The sequence below is a fragment of the Lissotriton vulgaris genome, chromosome 3_1, assembly GCF_964263255.1.
Source record: "Lissotriton vulgaris chromosome 3_1, aLisVul1.2, whole genome shotgun sequence".
Classification (NCBI taxonomy): Eukaryota; Metazoa; Chordata; class Amphibia; order Caudata; family Salamandridae; genus Lissotriton; species Lissotriton vulgaris.
In genome coordinates this window covers 577,262,564-577,287,889 of record NC_141689.1, presented here as the reverse complement: position 1 = coordinate 577,287,889, position 25,326 = coordinate 577,262,564, and positions in this window count along the sequence as shown.

Below are 25,326 nucleotides of genomic sequence, written 5' to 3'. Positions count from 1 at the left end.
TTGGGTACTCGCAAATTGCACATGCAATTTCCATTCATTCCTATGGGCCCATAGGAATGAATGTGAAGGCATTTCTTAATAGCAAATCGCTATTTGCGACTCGCAATTAAGGAATATGTAGGTATCGCAAAACATGTGCAGAAACCTACATACATTGCATTTGTGAGTCTATATAGCGAATCGGTAAAATTCGCTATTATAGTCTCGCAAAATGGAATCTTGATACATCTGGCTCTCTGACTCCAGGGGCAAATTTGGTAAGTGAATTGATTTATTTCATATACTTTTAAGCAGAAAATTCAAGATGACTACTACCATGAAAACTTGCGAGATTTGATTTCTAAGCCTCATGATATTGAACTTTAGTGTCACTTTCACTTTTTGGCATACTTGTTAAAAGTGATCGCTATCTTGGAAGTTGCATCACTGGCATGCAAGTTCCAGCATTGGAAGTGTGTTAAGAAATTTTGTAGTAAGATTCTATTTCCTTTTATTACAGCCTGTGAGCACACTTCTGTATTCCTCTTTAATCTTTTCCGAAATCCTAACAGCCTCATAGCACAGTCTGGGGCCATACGGCATGAAACTGGTTTGAACTGGTTAAAAATGAGCCTAATATATTCTCTTGAGAGTCACTGTTGCCAAAGGAAGAAAGCCAGTCAAAGGCACAGCTCCTAATTCCAGTATCAAAGTCTTTCTTCTAGAGTGGAGTGAGAAACCATGTGAAAGGCTGCAGGCAGGCCCAAAATAATCAGCGTACCTTCTCACCTCTGAATCACCCTTCATCCAAATGATGTCAATGATTGGAGTGACACAATTTAATTTCTGTTGTCCAGACAAATCTAAGAAGGATGAGAATCCAAAACGAAATTGCATTAAACAAAAGCTAAAAGTTGTAGCTTAATTAAACCCTCCCTAATTTAAAAGTAAATTTGAGTAAGAAGATGAGTCGGTAGTTAGAATGTTAGAAGCTGCTATGTGTTTTTTTAACAACAGAACAACCACGATTTACACCAAGGAGTATACACCCAGCCAAATTAAAACAAACAATTACAAAAGATGCATATACTTGACATATTCTTGCTAGGCACAAATGTGTTGGAGCAGTCAAAAACAGTTTTAAAAAACAGTAACTAGTTATTTGGGTCCTAATTATTGTCCTACTTATTGCATACATAGTATGCATTTTAATATCCTATGATTTCAGTTACCCAATGGTAAGAGGCCCAGACACATCAAGTAGAGATACTTGATGGAGATACAATATTTAACCCAGCCCTAAAAACTACCCACACTCCCCACATAAGCCCTAAAACCCAGCCACCAGCCACCTGCCTAAAAAATGACACTGTCCCCAGTCCCACTTCCTGAGCCCTAAAACATGACCCCAGCCCTAAAAACTACTCCCTCTAAAACCCAACCCCTGCCCCACTTACCAAGCTGTGTCCTGGTCCTTCCTCTCCTGATCCTTCCTGTTCCTCTCACCGAACATCTGCTCGGCATTTAGACCGCTGACTACCTTAACCAAACATTTACGTGGTTAAGGCATATGCGTGGTCAAGGCATATGCGTGGTTCAGTCCCACTTTGTAAATGCTGTGACCCATAGCTCTCCCTTAGGATAGCATTGGACTTGCCTTATCACTTTTTTAGGTGTAACTTCCAAATGGGAAGACATAAACGGTTTATATATGGTGTCTGTAGTAAGTAAGCAGGAGGCCGTGAAGTTGTCACGAAGCTTTAATGTAGGAAACAGGTGCTGCGCAGCAGCTCACAGCAAGGCAAGCAGGCAACTGTGACAAGCCATTTGAAAAGCATTCTGTAAAAGAACATAGGGGACAGAGGAAAGAGCGGGGAGGGCAAAGATTCTAGAAAGACTAGAAAGGGAACATAAACAGGAACCAAAGAAGAACACTACATTATCCTCTCCTTTTAAAAAGGGAAAAGAAGGAAAGAGCAAAAGAGGCAAAAGAGGAGAAAGAAGGAAAAGCAAAAGAAGAGGAAGGAAGAATCAACGGAACCTTACAGGAACAAAACGAGAACGAACACTCCTACGGGGTTGGAAGGGAACAGCAGAAGAAGAAGAAGAAGAAGAAGGAGAAGATGAAGAAGAAGAAGGTAAAACTGGAGCATCTTGAGAAGAGGAATGATTGACAATACGTACACAAGGATGGAGAGGAACAACCGAAGTGGAAGGCAAAACAGATGTGGAGTGACTGACAACTGGTTCACCCACTTTAACAATCCTCAGTTTAACCCAACGTGACATCCATCCAGGACAAACCTTGGAACGGGGTTTCCTCCCGCGCAACAGCTCAAAGGGGGAAACCTTGGTGGAGGAGTGAGGGGTGGTGCGATAGAACCACAACATGGACCTAACAGCGTTTGGGACATGACAGTGTTAAGCAATAGCCCACTGAATGCAGTTGTTGAGAACCCTGTTCATGCATTCAACGAGGCAGTTCGTTTGGGGGTGATAGAGGGCACTTCTCAAATGGTCAATCCCACTCTGGCAAACAAAAGAATTAAACTCCTGACTGATGAACTGAGAACCGTTGTCGCTAACAATGGACGAAGGAAAACCTTCCCGCAGAAACAAATCCTTGAGAAAATCAATCACATTTTTGGAATTAGCCTCACTGACAAAACGGACCTCAAGCCATTTCGAGTAATAATCAACAGCCACTATGGCAAACCTGGAAGAGGAAGGAAGTAAATGAAAAGGGCCTACTAGATCGATGCCTATTTTCTCCCACGGCCTGTCGGGAAAAGGAATAGGTTGAAGAGGAGGAGAACGTATTTTCAAACATTTCTCAGCGCTAGAACAGACAACACATTCCTCAACAACCGTATCAATCTCTTGATCCATCTTGGGCCACCAGTAATGCTCTCTAACCCTCCTTTTGGTCAGAGTCTTGCCAAGGTGCCCCTCATGCGCTCCTTTAACGATTCTGATTCTGAGATCACTGGGGGGAATAAGTCTATCACCACGCATAAGAAGACCACCCTCAATAGAGAGTTCATCAGAAACTTTGACAAACGTTTGGAGAGAAAGGAGAACATTACTCTCTCTGGGCCAACCATCTCTAACATGTCTACAAACTTCATTGAGAAGGACGTCCTTGGACAAATGTTCCCTCCATTCAGCCTCACTAATGGAACGCATATCATCCATACCCACAAAGGCTACAAAACAATCCTCCTCATCATAATCCTCCTCTCCATCGGCATCACAGTCGGTGTCAACAGGATTTCTGGAGAAATAATCGGCTCTAGTGTTGCGGCTGCCTGGTATATAGCAAACCTCAAAGTCGTATTGGAGTAATTTAGTGGCGAGTCTGGCTATCCTGGGGGAGTGTTCTTTAATACGGTCACCAGTGAGGATAGAGACTAACGGACTGTGGTCCGTCCTCAAACGGAAATGTTTACCCCAGATGTAAGGATTGAATTTTCTGACTGCCCACCAACAAGCTAGGAGTTCCTTTTCAATTACGGCAAAATTGGACTCAGCTCCACGTAAAACTCTGTAAGCATAACCCAAGGTCTGCTCAACACCACCAATTTCTTGAGTAAGGACGGCCCCCAAACCCAACCCACTGGCATCCACAGTGATGGTGCACATGGTGTTGGGATTGAAAGGCTTCAAAACCTTAGACCCAACCAATTCTTGTTTGATCCAAGAAAAAACCTCTTCACAATTGGAATCCCACAGAAAAGGAACCTCCCTCTTGAGCATGTTGGTCAAACTTTGAAACTTAGAGGCATAGTCGGGAATGAATCTAGCATAAAACTCGCAAAGTCCGATAAAGGACTTTAAGCCAACTTTGTCTTTAGGTGGGGGACTATCAACAATGGCTTTAATTAGACCTGGTCTAGGTTCCACACCATTCTCAGACAACACATGACCGAGATACTCTACCTTCCGTGCCCAAAAAACACATTTTTCCTTCTTGAGAACAACACCAGCGTTGCCCAAAGCCTTTAGTACTTCCCCCAAGATTATATCATGACTCCCACAGGTTTTACCATGGATAAGTACATCGTCCTGGAAAACGACAACACCACTGATGCCTTTCAAAATATTGGTCATGATCCTCTGGAAAACCGCCGCTGCAGAGGCTAACCCAAAGGGCATGCGGCAGTACTGAAAGGAACCTACCGGGGAAACGAAAGCCGTGAAATGTCTGGAGGAAGGGTCAAGGACAACTTGGTGGTACGCGGAAGCCAAGTCGAGTTTGCTGAACCACTTGGAACCATCAATAAGCGAAAGCATGTCAGGGATTTTAGGGAGGGGGAAGGAGTCTACCCAGATATTCTTGTTTAGACTGCGTAAGTCCACACAGACGCGAAGCTCCCCATTTTTCTTTTTTGCGACCACCAAGGGGGAAAGCCATAAGGAGGATTCGATGGGTTCAATAATCCCCCTGCTGCAGAGGCCAAACAACTCAGACTCAAGTTGTTTCCTCACGCTGAACGGGACATTTCTGAGCTTGTGTTTAATGGGAATGGAATTGTCCTTGACACGAATGGTGTGTGTAAACCCTTTAACCTCCCCCAACTTATTGCTAAAAACACAAGGAAAATCTTTGACTAAGGTGTTAACAAAATCATCTCCAAGAGTGGAGAGGTCATTAGGATGAGAGAGTTGGTAATCAATTTGTACAATGGAAATGGAGACAGGATCTTTGGTACCAGGACGGAGGACCATCTTAAACAGACCCTGATGGAACCAACCGAGGATATTTAGGCCTTTGATTGAGACGTAAACCTTGCCAAAGATTTTCCTTCCTCTGAATTCAATAGAATCCTCAAAATAACCTTTGAGTTCGATTTTTCTTCCTTCATAGTTGAGAGGAGACCTGTCAGGAGGAAAAAGTTTGCGATCACCCCAAACTTCTCCAAATAATTCTTGAGTAAGCATTGTTATCCTGGCTCCTGAATCAACTAGTAAGCGAATAACCTTATCGCCAATATTAACGTCAATGTATGGATCAACACATTCCCACTCAGAATCATCAACACTGACACCCACGACAGCAACCATGTCTCTTAAATCATCCTGAATGTTGGTGTCATCTTGGATGGAATCAGAAACATAGGCCACAGAAGTATTATAGTTATTGTTCCACTGCTTGTTGGGCTGGGGAAAGGAAGACCCTCTTTTTACGCTTTGACAAACCTTGGCGAAATGGCCCAACTTACCACATAATCTACAATTGATATTCCTTGCAGGACAAGGACGACCAGATTTAGAATGAGGAAGGTTCCCACATTTGAAACAAATATTTGTTTGCTTGAAAAATTTGTTGTTAGTGCGACCAGGAGATTTAGACTTATTGTCAACCACTTTAACGGCACCCACAATAGTTTCTTCTTTACTCAAGGGTGTGGCGAGTTTAACATCTAGTTCTTTAACAGAAAGTTTGGAGAGTTCAATACTCTTTGCAACACGTACAATTTCCTCAAGGGAAGGATTACCTAGGGAGAGCAGTTTTTGCTGGATACTCTTATCTAAACATTTACATATGTACTGATCCCTAATCATTTGATCCCTGAAATTTTCAAATTCACACTCCGCACTGAGTATTCTAAGTGCAGAGATGAAATCTTCAACTCTTTCCCCTTGTTTTTGTTCACGTTTGTAGAACTTATGTCTGACAACAACTAAACTGGGTTTAATATCAAAACGTAACTCAAGGAGTTTGACAGTTTGACTGTAGTCATCTAAATCCTCTTCACCTGGAGAAAGAACTAAAGGAGGTAAATGCTTAAAAATTGAGCGACCTTCAAACCCAAGACTGTTTAAAAGGAGATATTTTTTCCTTTCCGCCCTGTACCTGGAGGCGCCAATAGCACCTAAGTAAGTAGTAAAAGCGTCAAACCACTTTTTCCAAGAAATAGGGGGATCACCAGGAAGGTCAAGAAAAGGTGGAGGAGGAGAGACTGCTTGTAAACTCATTTCCGTAACAGAAGTAGATCAACTGTGCAAAGCAAAACACGTGACTTATGAAAATGATAGCTAAACCTGTGGAAGGAAAAAGTTAAGACAAAAAGGTGACTTAAATATACTGCAACCAAATAAAACGAGATAGTTAAAGGAAGAGATCAAAGGAACAAAGTATGTGACAGTTGTTGTTTCCCTGATGATTTCCGTGAAGACGATGCAAGTAAGATCAAAGTATCACAGACGTTGTAACCAGTACACAATGGTGATTGTTTACCCAACGACCTGGCAGAGGCAATAAGCGAACCTTAAAGTTTGGTGGTTCTGGTGAGGTTCAGTAAGATCCACGATGTGGTACCACTGTTTATGTTGCGGGTCGATGATCCGACGAGTAGACAACGCGATGCAGTACACTGGCTTGGGGAGACAAACGAAGCCTCTGTTGCAGAGCGCGTTTGAGAAGTCAACACAAGGACTCCGTTCCCAGACGTGTTTGTATGCGTTTGATAGTGTTCACATACGTTTACAATAAAGCGAAAAAAAAAACGATGATCGCAAAATGGTGATTTGCGATGCGTTTCACGTGAAGAGCGCTGCGTTTCAGTGACGTGTTGGGTATCGAGAACGTGATACCTAGTTGCGCGTTTCAGCAGAAGGACGCTGCGTTCCAGTGACAAGTTGCGACGTTGCGACGTGTACGTAGGAACAGCGCTGCGCCTCAACAACACAGCGTTTCAATGACGTAGACGCAACACAGCGTTTCAATGACGTAGACGTGTGGCCAGTAAACTAGTATTGACAGAGCTGCCGCTGCTATAAAAAAAATGTACAGTACCTCAGTGAAAGAGTGTGATGTGGTGGGGAAAATCAAATGAAGGCGTGAAGATTTGCAGAGAACACTCGACGTCCTTGACTTTCCACAGCGCCGGACACTCGATGTCTTGGACCAACCGGAACACCAGAATCATGAAGAGCGGATGCACGCGTGGAAGGCAGGCACCTGTAGACGATCGCCGCCAAACATTTTGTAGTAAGTAAGCAGGAGGCCGTGAAGTTGTCACGAAGCTTTAATGTAGGAAACAGGTGCTGCGCAGCAGCTCACAGCAAGGCAAGCAGGCAACTGTGACAAGCCATTTGAAAAGCATTCTGTAAAAGAACATAGGGGACAGAGGAAAGAACGGGGAGGGCAAAGATTCTAGAAAGATTAGAAAGGGAACATAAACAGGAACCAAGGAAGAACACTACAGTGTCTCTGGAATCCAAATTTAAAATCCTGACTTATGGTGAAGTCGGATTTTAAATTGCAATTCTGAAAATACCACTTTAAGAAAGTTGTCATTTTTCTTGCCTTAGCCATTTGGTACCCGCAGCCTGCCTCTAGTCACCTGTGTATAGTTGGCAGCTGGCCCTAGCCTTACTTACACATGGGATTAGGCTGTGTCCCGTCCTCACATAAAGGGCTTAAAACCCACTGTAGTTAGTCAGGAGCCAGCACAAGGAAATCAGGGCATCTGTGACCTTCATAGGTACGCCTCTAGACATTTCTCTTCAATTCAAAGGCACAACTGTATATAAAAGAAGGACGTTAAACATCACCACTTCAGTGCACTTCTGGACTTGTGGGTACTCTGCCAGGAAGGACTGATGTGCCTCTGAAGGACTACCTCTCTGTTAAGCTCCTGCTTTCCTGTGCTGACCTGCTGCTTGCCGCCTTCTTGCCTTGGTGAGAAGGAATGAACCTGCATCCCTTGAGAGCAGAACCCAGAGTGATGCCAAGGGCTAGTAGGCTGGCCTACTGACCTGAATCCTCTGGGACATAACAGGCTGTCAACATCCTTGCAACTTCACCTGGACTGCCATCTGCAAGTCTACACTGCCAAGTGGTGCCACCCCAGTCCTGGACCCTTTTCTGGATAGGACCTGTCACAAAATCTTGCTTCACCGCCACACCTGCATCACCTTTGATACAACTGCTGCATAACACATGCTCGGCACATGCCCTTGCATATTTCTTCAATGGATGATGGACTCTGCATCGCAGGTCCTCATCGCCCCAACTGAGCTTTGCATCCCAGACTCCGGACTTTATATCACAAGCCCTCGTCGACTGGATCCTCAACATTGATGAAACAGGACCTCACACCGCAGGACAGACACATCGTTTTGGCTGCGCAACACATCTTTGACGAGGACCACTGCAATGATCTGCTAACCAGGATTTAAGGAACTCTGTTCAGCAGGCCTGTTGGACTTGGCCCATGGTGGCAGGTTCATCCCTAAACTTTTTGCCTTTCTCCCTGCCTTAATTCTGACATGGTGGTGGTTTTAGGCCTCTGGGCACTTTAGCACTGCTGTCCAGTGTAAAGTGTGTGCACTCTCTGAGTTACATTGGTGAGATTGGCCTGCCCTCCCTTATGAATGGATTGGGGATTCCCTTACCAGTGGGTCAGTGGTAAATCCTGATAAGGGAGGAGCAGAGTGGTCGAGTTTAGTATGTATGGATTGTAATAATAAATGCTGTGCATTGGTGTGTGCAGATTTTTTATAACTATTTGGCTTGTGAGTGACAGTGGCTGGGAGTTGTGTGTGGCTCCATGAGGGGCAGGGTGAGTCAGCACTAGGCTGAATGGGACATCTGTGCTGGGAGTAGTGGAAGGAGTAATCCCCTGACTCTGAATAGAACTGTGCCAAGCCTGTACAATGCTGGCTCTGCCCCCTGTGGTGTGTCTGATCACAGATCCCCCACCTGACAAAGGGGAAGAGGAGCTTGGAAAACAAAGTGCTCCAAATCCCGTCATAACCAGTTGCATCTTGTTCCCCCATGCCCTTTACTACAGACAAAGGAATCCCTGGTATAAATATAGGGGTTGTGGCCCTAGGAAGTTGTTCTGTTCTGTGCTGGTGCTATTCCTGACTTGCTGGGGCTTGCTGCTGCTAGGTCCCAGGAGAAACAGCCATGGGAGCTTACCTCCAAGCTGGAGGGCCCTGTGTGCTTGCCTCCCTGGGCCCAGCTATGCCCCCTGGACCTTGGAGGGCCCTTGCACCCTGGGAGCACTTCTTCCTTACTCTTCCAGGACTTTGTCTTGCTTCTAGAAAAAAGATCTGTTGCACACCCAATAGAAAAGTACAGAAATGATGTCTCAATGGACATTTAAATGTTCAAGAATCCACAATCGCAGAAGAAAGAGGACGATTGGTGATCTGGTTCCTCTTTAATGTTATGGATGGCCAGCCGACACGTGTTTCGTCGCCAAAGGGTTACACAAATTTGGCGACTCCTCAGGGCTGTAGTCGATAAGTATATGGCCACAGGTCGCTGTGTCGGTGATAATTCCAACCCGGCCCGCTCGAGACCAGGTGTGCTAGAGTAATCGTCTGGACGAGTGGTTCAATCCAACGTCACTGCTCAATAAAAAGGACGAACTTGAAAGTACGTAATTTGGAGAGCCCAATCGTGTTCTGTGGCGAAGTGATTGGGACAGAAGAGGCATCCACTTCGTTCAAACGCAGAAAAACGCAGAAAATGAACCTTTCTTTTTCTAACCTAATGGGGGTATTTTTGTGGTGTTTTCACTGTGTTACTGTTTGGGGTGTTGCACAAATTCTTTATACATTGCCTCTTATGTTAAGCCTGACTGCTCTGAGTCAAACTAACAGAGGGTGAGCACAGGATAATTTAGGCAAGTTGTGACCCAACCTGACTAGCATTGTGGTTCCTGCTTGGACAGGGTGCATACCTTTGTGAAACAGAAACACAATTTCTAGCACCTGGGTCAAAGTAAACAAGAATGGTTGACTACAATGAAGTGCAGATGGGATACAAAAAGTGGATTGGGCACTTACATTCGAAGTTACAAGAAATTTTGAAGACAAATGTACTGGGGAGGTAAGGTTCAGTAGATCAAGGCTACAGATGGTGTCTGAGGAGGAAGTGTTGTTGTAGTGGAGCTGCTGGATAAATTGTGGTAAAGATTTCTTTGTTCGGATGTAGTCACTTTTTGGGAAAGTCAAACATCTCTAGAGGCAGAAAGCTGGAGGCTCCATCTGATGAAAGTTCCAGGAGGTCAGATACCCCTTTGATGAAGTACCTCTGAAAAGGATTTGCTGCTATTTTGCGTACAGGAGCTGCTTTGCAGTCAGGTCTACTGGTGATATAACTTGGGTGGAGACCAGTAGGTCGATCTTGGTCTTCTCTTGGTTCTCAGAGCAGTTTTTAGGCAAAACGTTTCCACGTCCCAGGTTTTGAATTTTAGCTATCTGGACTCATTTAGCACCACCACCAAGGGACCAGGATTGAAGGGGAATCCCTTGGGGGGTTAGGACTCACTCAAGCTGGGTCCAGGTGTGTGTTCAATAATGTTGGAGCCTTTTGTGTCCCTAAGACTCTGATCAGGATGTCAGCAATCTGGCCCTTGCATTCACTCTGGTAGTCCTGTGTTTATTAGCAGGGCACGGCTCAAGCACCAGATCCGGCCTCTTAAATTTCAAGGCAGACTCCAGGCAGCAACGACATACTTCCAGGTGCAGCAATGCAGTCTTTTAGAGTAAACAGCATGCCAAAGGAGCAGGCGGCCTTCTATGAGTCCTTCGACAAGTCCAGAAATTGAACTGAAGTGTGGGTCTGAAGGTTGTATTTTTATACCTGGTGCCTTCTTTCAAGTAAAAGAAGTTTCTAGAGTTTTTCCTTTGAATTGCTTTAATTTTTCTGGTTTGCCTTCCCTGGCCCCATGCTGGCTGCATGAGGAATGCAGGGGTGACAAGTCCATTGTGTGAAGGCAAGTCATAGCCTATTCAGTTGCAAGAGGGGCGGTGCCGACCATCCTGCCAGTGATGGTTCATCCAGGCACACCTAATCCCTCTATTGTGTGGCTGTCTGGTAGGAGTAAAAAGTCCAGTGGCCCACTACACCCAGTCATGTGACCCAGGAACAGGTTGCAGGCACCAAATGGTTAGGGCAGGAAAAATATAATTTTCTAATTTAAACCTTAAAATCCAACCTTCGAGTATTGCGTGCTCTATAAAACAACCTCATTCATTCATTCATGCATTCATTCCACTTTACCATTAAAGAGGGTTTTAAATTACAATTTCTCAGACACAAAACATTAAATGTTTACCTGTTCCCAATTGAACGTTAGCGCTTATTTAATATAATAAAGCAACCCAATGTTATCCTTTGGGGGAGTTAGGCCTCACATAGTGAAAAACAAATCTAGGAGTTTTTCGCAACCAGGATATGTAAAGCTTAATGAAACATGCCTTTTAATTACAATGCCCTCTGTATTATGGGCCACTTAGGCCTACCTTAGGTATGACTTATATGCAATGAAACCAGAGTTTAAGGCTTTTCAAAGAGGGATATATTGCTAAGTCGATTAGGCAGTTGAAACCTACATTTAAGCTGCAATAGCAGTCCTGGGACACATTTGGAAGTGATTTTTAAGTGCGTGGCAAAATACGTTCTCTAGGCCTACTAGAAACATTTAATTTACAGACCATGTGTATATGGTATACCACTTTATGAGCGATTTATAAGTAAATTAATTATATCAAATAAGTCTAAGCCAATGTTGCCATGTTTTAGCGAGCGAGCACAAGTACTTTCACTGGCTAGCAGTGGTAAAATGCACAGTGACCTAAGGCCAATACAAACAAACTCAGCAAAAGTAGGAGGGGTGAAAGCAAAAGGTTTGGGGTGACCGTGCTCACAGGACCAAGTCCAACAGTCTCCATCAGTGTAGGAAGTTTACCTTTCAGGGTGATTATCCTGGTTTTTCCCTTTTCCCTTTTCATCCACTGGTGTTGCTGTCATTATGAGTCTGAGCACTATACGTTACCTTTTAGTGTTTTGGGCACTCGGGCTCTAAAACTTAAGTAAGAATTGAATACACCTAATTGACTCATTTAGCTCTTTTGTAAGGCCTTAATACATTTGCGCACTTTGCACACTTTGTGCTGCCTGGTAATAATAAGCTTAGCTGGTTTCGCTTCCCTCCAATTGAAGCCATTAGCAGGTTAATGTAATGTGAAAAGTTACTGTTCCAGGAAGCAATAGGCTAAGTTCTGAATGTAGGAAGAGTGGAGCAGGGCAATCTCTGGCACTTATCTGTTAAGTGCCAGCTAGGAGTGGACCTGACCAGATGGTACCTTAAAGAGTCAGAGTTGAGTTTTTTTTTAAATAATGAGACCACAGAGGCCTATGTGACAGATGATATATCATATGGAAGTACTCTCAGACATTGGCCTCTTCTCCCAGCAGGAGGGAGACAAAGCTATTTCTAGATCTAGAAGATGGAGTGGTTTCCCATTCCCATAGGGCAGAATCGGGATTGGGACTTAGAACTCTCGATAGGAAAGCATGGATTCTGGACGCAAAGGGCACATTACTCTTGAGATGGAAAGAAAGGCTTAAAAATGTGAATGGCTAGTGGTGGGAACCTGCAGGGGCTGGGCCTAGGGGAATCACCAATCACTAGCTGATGCACTTATTTATTTTATTTATTTATTTATGTAATTTTTAAAGCGCTGCAATTACCGAGGGGTGTCTCAGCGCTGTGAGCTATGTTTGATACAACTAATGTTGGATCTCTGAAGCGTTTCTTTATGTACTTTCTGAAATAATCAAGTTATTGGGAGAACAACCATGTCTTTAGTTGCTTTCTAAAGATAATCAGAGTAGGACTGGTTTTCATGGTAAGGGGAAGAGAGTTCCATAATTTTGCAGCCGCGATGGTGAAGCATCTGTCACCACAGTTAACTCTCCTCGTTCTGGGTATATGAAGCAGGTGAGCAGTATTAGAGCAAAGCGGTCTGGGGGTTGTGAGAGGTTTGAATGAGTTCCTAAGAAATTTAGGTCCAACGTGGTTAATTGCCTTATAGACAATACAAAGGGACTTACATTTTGTACGACTTCTAATCGGAAGCCAATGTAGTTGTTTCAGATGTCCAGAAACGGAACTGAATTTTGAAATGCCCAGTAAAACTCTAGCTGAGGCATTCTGTATGATTTGGAGTTTGGAGATGACCTTTTCTTGTGCATTGAGGAGGAGGGCATTACAATAGTCAGTGCGTGAGAACACCAGTGTTGAAATTAGTGTTTTTCCTGCTGTTATAGGAAGATAAGGAAGGAGTTTCTTGATTTTCTGTAGGGTGTTAAATGATGATGAGACTACCGAGTTCACATGATGGTGAAAAAGGAGTTTATCATCAAAAACAACTCCTAAATTTCTAACTTTGCTGACTGGTTCAGGTGGAGTGCCCATTTCCTCCGGCCACAATAGGGGGGACCACAAAGGCTGAATCTTGCCAAACAACATTACTTCCGTCTTTGTTGAATTCAGTTTTAGACAGTTGGAATACATCCAACTGCTAATGGCCCTCATGCCATCTTTGAAGTTTGCTGCTTTTGTAGGACCGTCTCTATGTACAGATAATACCAACTGGGTATCATCGGCATATGTTGTTAAATTGATGTTGTAGGCTTTTATTACCCTCGCTAAGTCCGAAACATAGATATTAAAAAGGGTCGGACTTAGCAAGGAACCCTGTGGAACTCCACAAGGAAGAGTGAAGGTGGGAGAGGTATATGTGCCTAATTTAACTGCCTGTTTACTGTCTGCCAGAAAATATGTAATGAGATCCCTGGCTTTGTGTTTAATACCGATGGCCTCGACACGGTCGATCAAAGTAAAATGATCGACCGTGTCGAATGCCGCGGATAGGTCCAGCAAAATCAACACAGCCTGTCCGCCGTTGTCTATCGTTGTTCTTATTTCATCTGCAGCCTTGATCAGGGCAGTTTCTGTCCCGTGACCTTGTTGGAAGCCGAACTGGGTGTCATCTAAAAGGTCATGATTATGAATGAATTCGGACAGCTGTTTATTCATGACGGATTCAAAGATTTTAGCTGGGAACGGCAAGGGTGCTATGGGACGGTAGCTGGAAGGTAGTGAAGGGTCTAATGATGGCTTTTTGAGAAGTGGTTTGATTATAGTATTTTTCCATATTGTTGGGTATGAACCTGTTGAGAACATAGCGTTACAGATGTGTGCCAAAGGTAAGGTAATGATGTCTGGGATAGTATTGAGTATAGAAGGGTGACAGGGGTCCAATGGGGAGCCAGATTTAATTGACGAGATTAATTTATGAGTATATTGCGGATGTATCTTAGTAAATTCCATAAGAGCTGGTGAATTCAGATTTGTTAATAATAATGCCTTGGAAAACACTGAAAAAGAATAAAGAGAAGAGAAGGAATCATGTCTGCTGTTCATCTTTGCAGAAGTCTGAGGTGTGCTCTTCCCTCCGCTTGAATCCAGGGAGTTATTTCCTTAAGTCAGTTGCCTTGCCCCCTAACAGCCTCATGGTTTAAACGCTGAAGAAGGGCTCCATTCTGTATCAGAGAATAGCTGCCCTCTTGGGGCTGGTTTGAAACCGGGCCTGTGGCAGCTCTGGCAGGGATAAAGAGATGGGCACATGCGATTTTCTTTGCAAGACTGGGAGACCTGCAATTACTTTTCCAGTATCTTCAAGAATTTGGAACGCTTGGTTGTAAAAATGAACTGGAGAAGAGAGGTGTATCTCACCATTATATCTGTGAAAGAATACAGCCTTAAAAACTGAAAGTTAAGTATGTACCAGACTGAAATGTAACTGACTCCACCCTTGACCTCCCAGCCTCTGTAAGGCATAGCACTTTCCTGTCACTTTCTTATTTTTATTTTTGGTAATGCACATAGAATAAAAGTGATATTTAAACCACCTTTGTTCAACTTAACATTTTTTAAAATGTTCTTAAAAAAATATATCTTGTTACCTTTATATGTTTTAATCATTTTTGTGTAGTTTTGTTCTTCAACATGTTATTGAGCTTATTTTGGATTGTAGAGGGGAGGGGTAAAAACCTTTCATGCCTTTCTCGTGTTTGGACAAAGCTGCTTGTGCCATAGCTATCATGGGCTGGCAGTTTCCTGGTGTCCTAATTGATTCAGCCCCTCCAAAATGTATTACTTTCCCCAAATACACCCTTCAAAACATCTCTATTCTCATTTTTGATTTGGCAGTATCTTTCCCAAACTCATAATGCTATCAAACCTAAGTCGCTTGATGGCTCCTATCATAATTCAGATTTCAGTAGAAATGTTGATTAAGGTCAACTTGCAGTTTCCATACCACATAGCACAATGACGAGCACAAAGTCAGTCCCATGGAAAAAAAAACTATAGACAATGGCTCTCGTTAGGGAATTCAGAGTTAAATTCCTATCCCTATGAAAAGCCGTGGTCGAACCGGGATCTGATTTACCAGTTGTGTGATAGTTATTTTTTCCCTTCAAAAATTCCGCAGGTGTAACCTGCCGAACTTTATCGGCTATAAATGCCCCGTATTATGCGAATTTTGTTGTGATAAACACCAAACTGTGCATGTTATATCTCCAAAACACCGGAATCAGATATTACCAGGTGCGATAAATATCACACCATTTAGGAGCTGCAGGTAATGAGGGCCCATGCCGAAAATATTGTCATGTTACCATGCACTACAACACAATCAACATACGACCAATTAAAGGAGACACTTTATCGCACACTGTCAATTTAGACTGCGTTGTTAAGCAATAATTCACTCCTCCTAGAACCTCCAACTTCCAGTTGGATGAGAGTGGAAGGTAAAGCAATGTTGCACAAGCATATGGGGTCTCAGGCATGTTGTATACATTCCGAGATATAAAAAGCAAGTCTAATTCGGGATTAATTTTTGGGCAAGAACACTTCCACCATTGGCACATAGAAAATGATTGACAATATGAAAATTCAATAGACGCACTTTCAATGTGTGAGTCGAAAGTGAAACTTGCATCAGTGTCCATTAACATACTTATCTGAAATGTAGGGTTCCTTTTATGACTATTTGTTGGCAGGCTGCAATGCAGAGGCCTCTTTATTATATGGTAACAAATCGGTAACTCGATTAAAATTATTCCCAGAAGAACTTCTATTTAAAAAGAAAAATTATGAAAACATAAATACATTTAGATAAAGTGCCTGATTTTTTCGTCTAATAATGCATGAGAATTTTGGAAAACGCATTACATCATCCTTATCAGGACACCAATGGAAAGAAATAAAAATTGTCTTGTAAGCCCGAAAATATTTTTTATAGCAAGTGTGTCCTTTGGGAAGGACAAATAAATTGGAACTGTGAAAATTGCTCCAATAAGTAAAGTCTTTCATAACAGAACACCTTTCAAGAGGACACAAGTGGTTTACAATATTTCGAGGGATATCACTTGAAATAGGGTAACAATTTTAACAATGACAAACGCTGAAAAAGCGCAAGCCTTCCCTGTTTGGAATTCAAGGTCAGAAGCAGGGCACTTTATCATTGAGTGAATGTGATTTCTTTTTACTCGCTAGCAAGCATACTTCATGAGATTAGCCCGGAATTCGTTATAGAATGCATTACGCTTCAACCTCTTTAGTAAAATTGAAAGTTCAAAGGTGCCTGTGCATCACCGAAATGCAAATTGCGTTTCAGCATTTTTACATGACTAAAAAGCACGGCGTGTGAATGCCCCTGCTTGTTCGCAGGAATCAGCTCTCCTACAGAAATGCCTCTTGCATTTTACCTGAGCTTGTAACGATTGTAAATTAACAAATTGCATATTTGTAGCAAACTAAAAATAAAGAGTGTTAGGCTAAGAGTGCAATTACTGCAGGTGGAAAAATATCTCACCAGATTATAAAGTTTGCATGACTAATGGACATTATTGAATATGATTGTATGCTCTTTAACTCCGGCAATCACTTTCACTATTATTGTAATTGTAGGTTGCAACGTACAGTTATCATATTTACGGAGGTAGGCAACATCATGTAGGAGATAGCTATAAACATGTATTTTAGCATATATATAGTTTTTATTGGTATGTCCATTTGCTATACAAAAATGGGGAATGTACACGTGTACAGAAAACATGTGAAAACTAAGAAACAAAACAAATATATATTTGTGACCACCGTAGACATTAGATACTCAGAGATAACAATGATTCTTGGAACCTAGCAGGGTGTGAATCTGGCAAACACAACACTCAGTGTGAGTACCCATCCCCACACCACTAAAACAGTCTCCTGAAAGGGCTGCATCGTCTCCCACCACCATTCTTATGAAGGCATATGGTGAGGAAATGTGTTTCTAGTCATTGAAATGTGTATTTTCAAAAGAAGAACTGAGTTTGAGGAGCACTGGCTTTCAGACAAACCAAACCTCTAAAATGTTATGCTTCGCTTTGTATTTAAAAATGTCTATTGGGAGTTATATAGCACAAACCTAGCTATTCAGCTCTGCCTCTATTTAGAAAACACATTTTGGAGTAGGGGACAACAAAGAAATTCATTTTAAGGTGCTGTGTTTACTCATTCAGAGAGGAAGAGGCGTACTGCGCTGTGGTGTGACTCGGCAAGTCCGTGTGCGACAAAAGCGAATACCCAAGACCTTGAAGGATGAAAGTAGTGTGTACACGATTCTAAATTGTATGATTTTACCGTTTCATTTTGAATGTGCTTGGTTCTTTATAATTTGAGTATGGTAATTAAAAAAAAAGCAAAGAAAACAGGGAATGTGCATTAAATCTGTTGTACATTTATGTATGCCACTTGCCTACATCTACATCTCTCATCCATGTTGAACTAATTAAGAATTAATGTCTGTTACTTAATCATCAACCTTCAATTTGTCTTAAAAAAATAATGAACGTAGGTGTTGATGCTGAAAAACAAAAACAACAAATCTATGAGTAGGTGTGATTTACTGTTTTAGTACTCCTGACCTTTTAATAGATTTGCACTCCTACCCCTTGTGAAAGCAAGTCAGGAGTACATCAGGAGCATGCCAAGACCTAGGGCCTGATTTAGACTTTGGAACATTAGATACTTGCTATCAAACGTGAGGAGTATCCGGGGCACTGTATTAAAAGAAAATTATCTGCTAAATGGGGAACGGGATATTTGTCACATTTGTGAAGGAGGATCCCATCAGCCAATGTCTAAGTCAGGCGTATGTGGTTCAAAAGGGGGTGGTGATGGACAGAGCATCTGAATCAATCAAACACTCACACCCAGTCAAAAGATCTGGGTTTAATCCATCACCGTTCTTTAGCCCACTCTGCCACCCCAGTTCAGACATGGCTATATGCAAATCAGTCTGACCCTGTGCCTCATGGGAACAGTCCAGCCCGAACTGCCAAGCCATGTCTTCCCTGTACCGGAAACAAGCTTCCGAGGACCGGTTTCTGACATTCCAGCCGTCTTCAGCCCGGCTTGCTTGAATCTAGTGGCAAAGTGAGCAAGGGACTCACGTCTGAGCATACCCTGCCACACTTATGGTGGCCAAAAATGGTAAAAAAGGGGGTTGTGATGGACGGAGCATCAGTTCAGACATGGCTATATGCAAATCAGTCTGACCCTGTGCCTCATGGGACTCACGTCTGAGCATGCCCTGGAATGCCAGAAACCGGTCCTCGGAAGCTTGTTTCCGGTCCAGGGAAGACATGGCTTGGCAGTTCGGGCTGGACTGTTCCCATGAGGCACAGAGTCAGACTGATTTGCATATAGCCATGTCTGAACTGGGGTGGCAGAGTGGGCTAAAGAACGGTGATTGATTAAACCCAGATCTTTTGACTGGGTGTGAGTGTTTGAATGATTCAGATGCTCCGTCCATCACCACCCCCTTTTGTACCGCTTTTGGCTGCCATAAGTGTGGCAGGGTATGCTCAGACGTGAGTCCCTTACTCACTTTGCCACTGGATTCAAGCAAGCCGGGCTGAAGACGGCTGGAATGCCAGAAACCGGTCCTCGGAAGCTTGTTTCTGGTCCAGGGAAGATATGGCTTGGCAGTTTGGGCTGGACTGTTCCCATGAGGCACAGGGTCAAACTGATTTGCATACAGCCATGTCTGAACTGGGGTGGCAGAGTGGGCTAAAGAACGGTGATGGATTAAACCCAGATCTTTTGACTGGGTGTGAGTGTTTGAATGATTCAGATGCTCCGTCCATCACCACCCCTTTTGTACCGCTTTTGGCCGCCATAAGGGTGGCAGGGTATGCTCAGACGTGAGTCCCTTGCTCACTTTGCCACTGGATTCAAGCAACCCGGGCTGAAGAAGGCTGGAATGCCTGAAACCGGTCCTCGGAAGCTTGTTTCCGGTCCAGGGAAGACATGGCTTGGCAGTTCGGGCTGGACTGTTGCAATGAGGCACAGGGTCAGACTGATTTGCATATAGCCATGTCTGAACTGGGGTGGCAGAGTGGGCGAAAGAACAGTGATGGATTAAACCCAGATCTTTTGACTGGGTGTGAGTGTTTGAATGATTCAGATGCTCCGTCTATCACCACCCCCTTTTGTACCGCTTTTGGCCACCATAAGTGTGGCAGGGTATGCTCAGACGTGAGTCCCTTGCTCACTTTGCCACTGGATTCAAGCAAGCCGGGCTGAAGACGGCTGAAATGCCAGAAACCGGTCCTCGGAAGCTTGTTTCCAGTCCAGGGAAGACATGGCTTGGCAGTTCGGGCTGGACTGTTCCCATGAGGCACAGGGTCAGACTGATTTGTAGATAGCCATGTCTGAACTGGGGTGGCAGAGTGAGCTAAAGAACGGTGATGGATTAAACCCAGATCTTTTGACTGGGTGTGAGTGTTTGAATGATTCAGATGCGCCGTCCATCACCACCCCCTTTTGTACCGCTTTTGGCCGCCATAAGTGTGGCAGGGTATGCTCAGACGTGAGTCCCTTGCTCACTTTGCCACTGGATTCAAGCAAGCCGGGCTGAAGACGGCTGGAATGCCAGAAACCGGTCCTCGGAAGCTTGTTTCCGGTCCATGGAAGACATGGCTTGGCAGTTCGGGATGGACTGTTCCCATGAGGCACAGGGTCAGACTGATTTGCATATATCCATGTCTGAACTGGGGTGGCAGAGTGGGCTAAAGAATGGTGATGGATTAAACCCAGATCTTTTGACTGGGTGTGAGTGTTTGAATGATTCAGATGCCCCGTCCATCACCACCCCCTTTTGTATCGCTTTTGGCCACCATAAGTGTGGCAGGGTATGTTCAAACGTGAGTCCATTGCTCACTTTGCCACTGGATTCAAGCAAGCCGGGCTGAAGACTGCTGGAATGCCAGAAACCGGTCCTCGGAAGCTTGTTTCCGGTCCAGGGAAGACATGGCTTGGCAGTTCGGGCTGGACTGTTCCCATGAGGCACAGGGTCAGACAGATTTGCATATAGCCATGTTTGAGCTTGGGTGGCAGAGTGGATTAAAGAACGGTGATGGATTAAACCCAGATCTTTTGACTGGCTGTGAGTGTTTGAATGACTCAGATGCTCCGTCCATCACCACCCCCTTTCGTACTGCATTTGGCCGCCATAAGAGTGGCAGGGTATGCTCAGACGTGACTCCCTTGCTCACTTTGTCACTGGATTCAAGCAAGCCGGGCTGAAGACGGCTGGAATGCCAGAAATCAGTCCTCGGAAGCTTGTTTCTGGTCCAGGGAAGACATGGCTTGGCAGTTCGGGCTGGACTGTTCCCATGAGGCACAGGGTCAGACTGATTTGCATATAGCCATGTCTGAACTGGGGTGACAGAGTGGGCTAAAGAACGGTGATGGATTAAACCCAGATCTTTTGACTGGGTGTGAGTGTTTGAATGATTCAGATGCTCCGTCCATCACCACCCCCTTTTGTACCACTTTTGGCCGCCATAAGGGTGGCAGGGTATGCTCAGATGTGAGTCCCTTGCTCACTTTGCTACTTTTATTCAAGCAAGCCGGGCTGAAGACGGCTGGAAGGCCAGAAACCGGTCCTCGGAAGCTTGTTTCGGTCCAGGCAAGAGATGGCTTGGCAGTTCGGGCTAGACTGTTCCCATGAGGCACAGGGTCAGACTGATTTGCATATAGCCATGTCTGAACTGGGGTGGCAGAGTGGGATAAAGAACAGTGATGGATTAAACCCAGATCATTTGACTGGGTGTGAGCTTTTGAATGATTCAGATGCTCCGTCCATCACCACCCCCTTTTGTACCGCTTTTGGCCGCTATAAGTGTGGCAGGGTATGCTCAGACGTGAGTCCCTTGCTCACTTTGCCACTGGATTCAAGCAAGCCGGGCTGAAGACAGCTGGAATGCCAGAAACTGGTCCTCGGAAGCTTGTTTCCGGTCAAGGGAAGACATGGCTTGGCAGTTCGGGCTGGACTGTTCCCATGAGGCACAGGGTCAGACGGATTTGCATATAGCCATGTCTGAACTGGGGTGGCAGAGTGGGCTAAAGAACGGTGATGGATTAAACCCAGATCTTTTGACTGGGTGTGAGTGTTTGAATGATTCAGATGCTCCGTCCATCACCACCCCCTTTTGTACCGCTTTTGGCCTCCATAAGTGTGGCAGGGTATGCTCAGACGTGAGTCCCTTGCTCACTTTGCCACTGGATTCAAGCAAGCCAGGCTGAAGACGCTGGAATGCCAGAAACCGGTGCTCGGAAGCTTGTTTCCGGTCCGGGGAAGACATGGCTTGGCAGTTCGGGCTGGACTGTTCACATGAGGCACAGGGTCAGATTGGTTTGCATATAGCCATGTCTGAACTGGGGTGGCAGAGTGGGCTAAGTGGGTGTGGGTCTTTGAATGATTCAGATGCTCCGTCCATCACCACCCCCTTTTGTACCGCTTTTGGACACCATAAGTGTGGCAGGGTATGCTCAGACGTAAGTGCCTTGCTCACTTTGCCACTGGATTCAAGCAAGCTGGGCTGAAGACGGCTGGAATGCCAGAAACCGGTCCTCGGAAGCTTGTTTCCGGTCCAGGGAAGACATGGCTTGGCAGTTCGGGCTGGACTGTTCCCATGAGGCACAGGGTCAGACTGATTTGCATATAGTCATGTCTGAACTGGGGTGGCAGAGTGGGCTAAAGAACGGTGATGGATTAAACCCAGATCCTTTGACTGGGTGTGAGTGTTTGAATGATTCAGATGCTCCGTCCATCACCACCCCCTTTTGTAGCGCTAAGTCAGGCCTATAGCAGATTTGACATTTTTAGAATACATAAAGGGTTTAAAGAGATCATGTGCAAACCTGCAACAGTCAGAACTTTCGAGAAGTACTCCTTGTGGAAGTCTTAAGAATTCTCCGGGCATTCATTTAAAGGCTATTCGCATGTGCGAAAGTGCACAATGAAAACATGGTACAAACTTTTGTGCAATTGCAGTATATATATGTGGATGGAATAATGGCTGTGATGCTCCCAAACTTTCCATTGCATGAGGGACCCACTCCCTTCCTCTGAAATAGGATTAACACAGGTCAGGTGCATAACACAGGCTACCCGTAGCCCCCTCGCCAGATGGGAGGGGGGGGAAACTCCAGGGTAGCCCCTCAACACGAAGAGCTCCTTATTGAGCCCACGTACCTTGCAGGGGGGCCCCCTCAAATTTCGTTACACCCCTGACAGATGTGTAATATTATACCCACATACCCTGATTTGCAACCTTAAAATAAGCATGTGAAAATGAGTATTATAAGCACAAATAGCTTTGGAAATCCGGCCAACAGACTTTGTCTGATAATTGTGAAGGAATTAGGCCTTTTAAGAGGCTATTATGATGTGTATGGAATTGAGCTCAGTTAGCTCCCCTTAAATTACTAATATCATGGGCATCAGTAAATCTGGAAAGGGAAATAGATTTATCTCTGAGTGTGAGCGTAAAGTGGATGATGCCAGTTACGTCTGCTTCTGGCCAGATCCAGATTGTAGAGGCACTAATAACTAGATGTTAGTGAATTGTCATGTTTTTTCATGAAATACATGTAATTTGAATCCAAATTATGTAAAATTGTGCATACTTTGCTTAATTTCTTTGGTCGGTATCTCACATGAAAATTGAATGGAAGTTTACCTCGCATTCAGAAGTCATGTGAGATCCAGGTAAGAGACTGATTCAAGGAGAAAATGTCCCTCATCAGACCTTTTATTGTTCCTTTGAGATGCATTATGCTTGGAGCTGTCTTGACATTTATGAGACATAAAACACAGAGTTCGTGAGATTTTGCCCTTATAACAACCATTTCTCCCTGTCCTATATATACTAAGGTTCTTCCAAAAAAATTATGTGTCACTCGTGTAAAATTTGCTATTCCTCATTAATTCTTTTCATCTCACACAATGATTTGTCACCAAAATGACATACTTGACTTACTTGGTTGCGAATGATTCTTAATAATGTGAATCTGTTAAAATAATTCCTGGTGGAAATGTAAAATGATTGAGGCTTCAGAAATGGATTTAATTGACAGGAATGTAATTTTTATAATTGGTGGTAAGGTTCCAGTTTCCAGTTTGTAGTAGAGTGGCCCATTTAAATGACAAACAGCAGACTTCAATTACAAAAAAATGACAAACCTGAAAGTGTGGCTGATTCTGTTTACACAATAATTGTATTTAATTGCACAGCCACCCCCCCCCCCCCAAAAAAAACGCTGCCTGCTAATGAGAATGAAGTAGGCACAAAATTGTTTGTCGCTTAACCTGTAGATCTAGGCTATGGAAATTATTTTGATCTTTAAAAAAATATTTAGTAAGCAATTGATTATTAAGCTCAAGACATTCTACACTTAATCTGTGGGGAAATTCCACTCGGAGAAAAAAGACAATCTGTTAAATAAGCACTGAGACAGAAAACTAATGTATAACTAATTGGGGGAAATCCTGCATGGGATGGTAGAATAGGTAAGAAACAGAAAAATTGCAAAAACTCCAACCTAATCTTCCTTGGTTAACTGAACAGATGTTCTGGACAACCTAAGATACCCCACCGCTGAGCAATCCTCATTGGACTAAACATACTTAACATACAACATATTTCCAAAAGCCACAAACATTGCAGGATACATTTTAGATGTCATTTGTAGCGACCTAGACTAAGTGGAGGTCCAAAGGGTTACTTTAGTCTTGTGCTCAGGACATCAACAGTTTGCCTTCCAAGACAAGAAAGCACAATCCATCCCATATAAACTCCATATTGACCCTGGAATGAGCTGATTATGGAGAACATCCAATCCCAGCTTACTTCCAACACAGATCGGGACGCAATGTACTCCGTTCAGAAATTCTATGGATGGCTCCATACATCATTTAATATTTTAATCCCACAAAAACATCAATACATAAGAAAAAAAACGAGCTCCTTGGATGAATGCAGATTTGAAAAAGACAATAACATAGTGTACAAGTCAACAATTAAAAAAGCTAAAAAAGCATATTTGTCAAGCAGAGTACAGAACGTTAAATGCCCGAAAAAAGAATTGTATTGAATACTCACAGAATTACACACTCCCAAATACATTGAAGGAACCCATCCTATTTTGTAGGAATTTTCTTACTAACTGACATTGCAGGATGCATTTTAGATATCATTTTTAGCGACCCATACCAAGTTGGGGTCCAAAGGGTTACTTTGGTCTTGTGCTCAGGCCATCAACAGTTTGCCTTCCTAGACAATACAGCACAATCCATCCCATCTAAACTCCATATTGACCTTGGAATAAGCTGATTGTGGAGAACATAGAATCCCAGCTTACTTCCAACACAGATCGGGACACGATATACTCAGTTAAAAAATGTTATGGATGTCTCCATAAATCTTATTATATTTTAATCCTACAAAAACATCAAAACATAGCAAAAGAAAACAAGCTCCTTGGATGAATGCAGATTGGAAAAAGTCAATAACATATTTTACAAGTTAACAATCAAAAGTAAAAAAAGAATACTGGTCAAGCAGAATACAGAACGTTAATGCCAGAATAAAGAATGTTATTGAATATTCACAGAATTACGCAATCACAAATACACTGAAGTAACCCATTCTATTTTGTAGGAATTTTCTTACTAACTGACAACTCATTACACAACTAAAGCAGTCATGGTGTATTTATACCTGACACACAAAAAAACAACAGCGCTAACCCCTTTCCAACAAACCCCTGTAGTGGAAAGGTAACCCAGCCTCTGCACTCTTTCAATAAAACTTCACCTACAGATTTTCTGGCTCTTGTGAAAGCTAGCAGGGCAGATCCCTACCCCCCCCCCCATACACCCATACAAATCTTCAAAAACACTCTACTTACAACCTCAGTAGCCATTCAATTTAGAACACTGATCAAGAACTCTTCAACAAGAGGAATTTTTCCTGAAGACTTAACAAAGTACTAACGCATATTAGGAAAGAAATCAAACCTGGACCTTCAAGACCCCAACAATTACAAACCACTAGCAAACTGACTTTTTGTTCAAAACTTCAGAAAGGACAACCTTTGCCCAGCTGTCACAATTAATTGAAGAAAA